The sequence below is a fragment of the Mya arenaria genome, chromosome 5 (assembly GCF_026914265.1).
Source record: "Mya arenaria isolate MELC-2E11 chromosome 5, ASM2691426v1".
NCBI classification, from domain to species: domain Eukaryota; kingdom Metazoa; phylum Mollusca; class Bivalvia; order Myida; family Myidae; genus Mya; species Mya arenaria.
This window is the reverse complement of record NC_069126.1, coordinates 34,809,830-34,817,635: the sequence shown is the minus strand read 5'-3', so window position 1 is coordinate 34,817,635 and position 7,806 is coordinate 34,809,830. Positions and strand designations below refer to the sequence as shown.

General features: G+C 33.2%; 1 long non-coding RNA gene across 1 annotated transcript; it reads right to left on the bottom strand.

Moving 5' to 3' along the window:
* Positions 1 to 271: 271 nt before the first annotated feature.
* LOC128235300 (uncharacterized) lies at positions 272 to 4,760 on the bottom strand. The gene is made up of 2 exons (XR_008261181.1): positions 4,667 to 4,760; positions 272 to 1,202 (listed from the first exon to the last, which is right to left on the bottom strand). It is a non-coding gene; the product is annotated as an uncharacterized LOC128235300 (long non-coding RNA).
* Positions 4,761 to 7,806: the final 3,046 nt, after the last annotated feature.

Genomic DNA, 7,806 nt, shown 5'->3' with positions numbered 1-7,806 from the left:
CTCTGAAGCTAAACTAATGCTTTGCCGAACACCTTTTATCGAAGGATGTATTTTGTGCAGCTGGTTCTTGAACCGACATGAAAAAAAATAATAAAAATCTTTCTTAGATAATATCAGCAAAAGCCTTCAGTCGAAAAAAGCTTTTGCATAGCAATTCCCTTCCCTACATGTTAACACATTTAAAATCAATGTCATTTTTCGACAACTCAAACATGTAAAAAAAGGTAACAAGTTCGGCCTGCTTCCCTTTTTACAATTTTGTCAAAACTCGTGTTCCTTATTTTTATTACTGTCTTATTCGTAATTTCCTATTTAAGTTTACATCATGGTGACAAATTAAGAATAATTTGACATAACACAATTTCAACACAAAACATTGCATGTTACAGCTCTGTCCTAACGTAAGTTTATCACTTCATATTTTTTTCACTTCATGTTTTTTTAAAGGAATAATGTGTCCGATTTAGACCGAGCAAAACTCATAAATTGATGAGGTAGAGAAACAAATGTGAAGCTGCGCGTTTGACATTGTGTCTGTTGACATAATGCACCTTTTGGTAGCGTCTGATATGAACTTTTTTTATTGCTCTATGATGTACTTGAGTTGTCTGATTTATTTAGCTTTTCACGCATCCATTTTCAAAATTAGGTGAAGGTTTTCCCTTCAGTCGCCGACCCTGCAGTCTTGAAACAGAATGATGAAAACATATTTGTGACTTTTTTTCACAATGCAATACATTGAACTAGTGAATTCTTTAGCCTCAAGTAACTTATATCTCCGAAAGCAAATGAAATAGATTACGGATATGTATCCCACGTCCATACGTACGAGATTGAATACTTTGAGTTCACCCTTGTCCTCGTAAATTTAATGATTACACCGTTTTTTGCAAATGATCAGTTCAATACATTCCGCGTTTAATCCAAGACCAATACGTACTGCTATCGCCGAAATCGTATAACACAGACACAGTTGTTATGCGGCGGATATCCAAGATTGATACATTCCCCCTCTCCCTCGTCTCCGCACCCAACATTCACACAACCAATCCAGCCTACACTTTGACAAAAGTTACCTCGCCTGGCGCATGTTAACGCCAAGAAAACCGACAAAAGAATAACTATGGGAACTAGTAAACGATAACCGAGTCCCATGATTTCTCAAAGTTGTCCGTCTAACGTCGATGACATAACTGGTTATTCTGAAAAGAAACCAAGCAAATATAATACAATATGCATAATATCGAGATCGAGATCAAGAGAGAGAGAGAGAGAGAGAGAGAGAGAGAGAGAGAGAGAGAGAGAGAGAGTAATTCTTTAAGTCATAGAAGGTACGTTATAAATAAATCCAAAATTACAGGATTAGATGCAGGATGCCCTCTCTATATTTAATATTGCGAATACTACTTCAGATCATTTTTTATTTATGTCTGAGTGATGAAAATAATTAAGTGTTGGTTTACTTAAAATTCAGTCCAATATCTGCACGCGGAGATATTATTTTTATAGATATCTCAGATTTTTTTGGTTTTTGCACTTGCTGACTTCCTGCCTGATGCATCATGAATTCCTTAAAAATAATCGGTGAAAATGTTCGAATCTAGTGCATTAAGGAAATGTATGGTTGTCATATACATAAAACGCTAGAAAAAGCATTTTTTTCAATCTGAAGTGTTGTATGTTGAATGTGTAGAGAAATAAGTTAGAAGTGTATAACAAAAAAGATAAAGAGACTTGCAAAACAATGAACAAGCATACACAAAGTATATATTTTAAATGATGATAATACATGAAATTTTCGGTCAAACATATAGTTCGATGAAATAAAAAAAGTGTCACATCCAACATTTGGAGACTTTTTTTATAGTTGAAGCGTATATTAATAAAATATGAATTAATGTGCGTAAAATTGAGACATTGGATGCCAAAGAAATCCACGCAGGAGGTGACGTGTGAGGAGTTTATCACGGACGTTGCGAGTGTCAGCAGCGGACGCTGAACGTATAAATTTAAACCATCTAAGACTATGTGTTAGGAGAAGAGTTAAGCCAACAAAGACAGAAGATTGTGTTTATATTTCTATAAGCCTATAGACACTGCGTGTATTCATTTGAAAAAAGTAATTCAAAGTGTTCCGTGTATATAAGTTTGTTTTATTGTCCTTTTCGCATGATATCATGTATTATATATTATTTTGTTTTGCCCTGTATGGAATTGTATGAGGTACGTGTTTATCAAAAATAATGTATGTTTTTTGCCTTTTTCTATAATAATGATAAAAACCTTTATTTGAATGCATCTACCCGAAAACACCACTTACATTACAGAGAAAGTCAAATAAAAGAGCAAAAAGGATCGAACAAAGTATAATTTTCATAATCCGGGATTATTTCAACCATGAATACTTCTCGCACAACACAAACCTATTCACAACAATCAGCAATAAAACATTCTCCTGTCAAGGCAATTGAAAAACACAAAATGTTTGTATACACGACATCGTATTGAACATGAATAATTTCTTCTTTAACTGACCAAACCATCACTAGTTTCTAAACAACAAACCACACGCACCAAAAGAGACAACAAAGAACGCATCATGTATATACAGAGAAATTATTATTTTAATTACAAAAACGCCTGTACTAAGATGTTAATACTGGATAATATGTGGCTATCACGCTAAATGTTACTTGACTTACTATTTGATAGTTCTAGTTTTAGACCATTTTAACTGTACACGTTTCTGATATTCAATTTGACATTTTAATGCTACAAAGTAAAAACACAAAATTACCATGACATATTGCATACGCTGTTATATCGTATATGATTGAAGTTTGAATGGCAGATAAATATCCTTGATTTGCCCGAGTTTTATGACGTGTGATCCTATGCATCAAGGTTGTATCGATGAAACTTAACATGCAACCAAGGTAGAACTTTATGACCTTGGTCCGCTACAGTGGAATAGTCTGGAATAGGATGGGTTTCACTTCGAATAACCACGAGCCATTTGATTAGGGCATTTTCGCCACAGGCCTTCACCGACTGCCGGGGTAGCGTTGTCTTTTGAACGCTATACAACTTCACCAATGAAACGATACGCAGATATATCGTGTCATCAAGTTCTTCATTGTTAGAATGATGCTAAATTGTCAGTTGTGCTAAAATGAGCCGCAAAAAGACACATAGACTTCTTGGAAGCGGGGCTTGACATTTCCCGATCTTTATCTATTGGTATACTTGTTCTATTTTTTACTCACAGCGCTATTTTGATTCACAAACGAGGGTTCTTATGTGGTCCTATTGCAGGGTGCTATATAAGTACGCGTCCAAATTAATGGCAGCTTCCAGGCTGATTATTAAGCAAGCCCTACGATCAGTTTAGTTTAACAGTCGTTCACAATAGCTGTTTGAGATTTGGTCTCCAGCTACAATTTAACAGATGTACAAATCAATTCATGACTGATGTAAATATTTTTGCACGTAACCGGCATAAATCATTAATTGTGACCGAACTACGCCTGCAAACGCCGATGTAGTATAAATGAATATTACCTAGTTTTAAGAATGCCGTCATGAGGGATGTCGATACATATTAGTTTTGCCGCAATTGTGGGATTTTATCCAGGTACCAATCCCTCACTTATACCAACATTTATTCACTGCAAAGCCTTAAAGTACCACAAACAGAAAATGTATGCATTGCTATTTATTATATTCAATTGTGTCTATACGGACCCCCCCCCCCCCCACCCCAACACACACACACACACACACTAACGGGCAATTCAAGCATTTGAATCGGTTTTAAGCTATTCCCATTAAAGATTTGTATTCAGTTATATGAGTGGTATTTAAATGTTTAATTAATTTTCAACGTATGCATATGTTTTCATGCCAACAACATACAACTCCATGGCTGTTGTGCATGAAACATGCTCTCAGCAAATATGTTCGAAGAAAAAACACCACCATCAGCAAAACAACCTTACATATGTTTAAAAATATTTCACCTGTATATAGAGGGACGAAACAGTATGTAAAAGACCAGATGTGTTGAAATGACAAACCATCTAATATAAAAGTCTGCACTAATATTGTTTCGTGGACAAATTTCATGGGTATGGGCGAAAAACAAATGATTTGTTATGGGAATGATTGAATAAAAACACAAATATTTTTACTACATTTATAAAATGATTTGCTTGATTGTCACAGGATTGTGATGAGCTGAAACGTTTTTTTACCATAAACAAATAAACCATAAAATATACTTATTTAATTAAAGTATCATTCCCATATTCATCTAAGTAGGTTGTACCAGTTAATCATGGCTCCAAGTGTAAAATGTGGGTTACAATCAAAGAATATAAAATGTAAATGAAATATGGCTGATGCTCTAAGTAAGATGCTATAAATGAGGATGAGGCATAAATTAAACATCAAAGTCAATTAATTGTAATGACATGATAAATGAAACATTCGACAAACACTCTGCGGCAAATACAAATTTCTAACAAAACTAGACTACACACATGCAACTTTAAGAACAGAAAACCGTTGTTTTATTTGCACATGTTTTCATTACTTCAAAAGGTACATTTCAATTGCAATAATTCGAAACGCTTAATGATTAATTTTACGAAAATAATTGACAAACCTTTAACAAAACATTTGCTGTAAAATGAATTCCGATATTTGTTCCTAATGTTTCAACCTGTTTCCACGATCACTGGTGATGCAATATATTTGGCGGCTCAGTTTTGATACACGTGGGCAATGCATTCATAAACTTGGTGTCACGTACACAAACAAGTTCGAGACGTTTCTGATCGGTCATTTCGATATCAAGAAAGATGCGAAGGTTAAGTTTAAAGATTTCAACAATAAGAAAAGTTCTAATTGAAACAAACCTAATATAAAAATAAATACAATCAATTATTTCGTAGTAAAACGAATGCAAACCTATAAGGTCTAGCTTTAAAATTATAGTTAACTTGAAGATTTCATGTATTTCGATAACTGTCAACCAATAACATAAACACGCTATTGCATTAAAAAGGTTTACCGGTGACCGGGTTCACATATTTTACATATACCTCCGGTACATTTTATTTATGAATTTTACAGAATATTTGGAAATTTTAACTTGTACATTACAAATCACCAAATGTAAAACTATATGTTTTACAAAACAAATGTCATTGTTTACTACTGACATAATTGTTGTCCTTTTTCGGGCTGTTATTAATTAGCAACACTGAGATAGTCAACCTGACCGCATTGTTGACTGTGTCAATGCTTTAACGTTTGTCCATCAATGAATCATGATTTACAATTGACTAGTAGCCAAAGTAGCTATTTCAACCAGTGGAGATTTTTGGCGAAGTTTATTAACATTAAAAAGTACACCCTCAATTGTTCAATTGAGAAATTGGTTGACGACTGGCAACATGTCAAGTTTCGTACAAAATAATCAACGTTCTATTATTGGTCACTTATTCTTCAGTATGGAAGTAAATTAAACAGGTTATGGTGTCGTGTCCAACTAGCGTTATCTTATGTTGAACATAGAAAGAAGTGTCGTTTGTGAAAAGATATCATCTAGCACATTAAGACAAAACTCATTTTAAATTTTCAAAAAGACCTATTTACCATTTACATGCACTAAGCTATGGTATTTGAAAATGCGCGTATGTAACTAACATCTGCGAGACATCAGTACGTGAATACGTGAATACAGCAACATACGCTAGAATAACTTCGTTTTGAATGTCATACTATATTATCTAGACAATATCTTGATTTGCGCTTGACTTATGTGACTTTAAGCTGTTTTTGGTGCCTTCAATTCAAAACATATATTTTTCTGAATAGGACTGATCGATTTGATTTTGCGATGGGAATCAGTATTTCCAAATTTTTTTTATCTTTATTTCCATCTTAGGATGATTTTTATATTTATAAGAAAAGGAAAAAACAACAACACGTAAACAGTATATTTTGCAAAAAGTCATGAGAAGTTATGTACAGCAATGAATAAAATCATGTGTTATCATGATATATAAGCGTAAGCAAGTCCAAATTGTGAAATAAAATACTAAAGATCAAATGTATAATTTAACTTTGAAGAAGCTTGATGATTTTATAGCATAACTTGTAGCCGATGTCACTGAAGGCATAGGCGCAACAGTATTTGATTTAACACTAGGTATTAGCTTTGTAAATTTTGGATGCAAATAGCAAATCCCAGAACCAATGCACTACATTGTTTGATGCATGTTGTTGAACATACAAATGTATGAACACAGTCGGATACATAAGAAACAAATCACACGCTCCACATAAATAATAATACAAAAAAGCCTTGCAGGAATGCGCTTTGGTGTCTGTGGTTGAACTGTTCGAAATTGATATGTAACATTAATTGAATTTTATAATCTTCATGGAATTTGGTTAACATGTTTGTCATATTAAGGTCTAGACGAAGGTTCAAAATTAAAATATGGTCCATGTTTATTTAAAAACCAGGTATGTAGGTGAAATATTTACCCATCACACAAATACAACAATAAATATAAAACCAATTTCAAACATTCCAAATACCATGTGATCTATCAAATCTTCATGAAACTTGGTAAATTCAATTGTTAGTCTCAAATGTAGATAATATTCTAATATCGGTTGATATTTTAAATTAAAAAACTAGTCCACAAATTAAAATGTTAAAAACATTGGTACTATTATAAATGTTTCATTTTTTATCAATTGTTAATTCAACTTAGTTGGACTTTTGTTGTCTAGAGTTCTAAGTATAAAAATAGTAATGGACTGTAATTTGTTTTAAATATTACAAGTGTACATAGTGGTTTTTAATGTTCGAAAATATATTTAACGATAGGAGCGGTAAATGCTACAACTTTGTTCATCGTCCTTGAACGTGTTCCACTCGCATTGGAATTATGATTACCTTGATAAGCTTTAGACTAATGTCTTGTGTTTTGTAGTTTTTCATATAAATATTGAATTTTTAGCCATAAAATATGCCTAAAAACCGACAGTGAATAATTAAAGAATATGGCTAAAAGTAATGATCAACTCCTTGAACATGTTTGTTTGAAGGAATAGAATTAGCACACTCGGAACGTGGACAAACTAGAATATGCATATTTATCGAAATGGAAATGCATCAGTGAGACGTCACTTACTATCGAGGACATAAGTAATGTAAGACTTTACAATATATGTTTGATAACGAACTTAAGGTTTGACGATAAAGTCAGTTTTAATTAGAATGTGTTAGTGTTTTAAGAAAGATCCATTTGGCCAAATTGGCTTTAAAGTTGATCACTGTGAAATTACTTTCAATTCGTACTCCATATATAGGACATTTTAACATTGTGTTTCTAAATATATGTCTGAATATTATTTAAACTCTGGTAAGATTCCATAAAAATAGCAAAGAAATGGACATGCGCGAAGGATTTGTTATCTACACTATATATAAAGCGATTGAGCATATACCAGAAGTTGAAAATTCGAAACAAAAACAAGATGATATCTTTGAATATTTCTCGCTATATTTTTCAAATCTCTTGAATAAGGCCTCTTCGACGCGTTCATAACCGTATTGCCAAAAGTGTTAACAAAAATAATAGGTTTGCTTTAAAATATGTTTCATCCGAAACAATAGTCATTAACCTTTAGATTGAAACATTGTGAGTTTTGTTAGTGGTCACCAGGCCAGACAAGAGGGGTTTCTTCGGGTACTACGGTTTCCCCCACAACACAGGACCACAC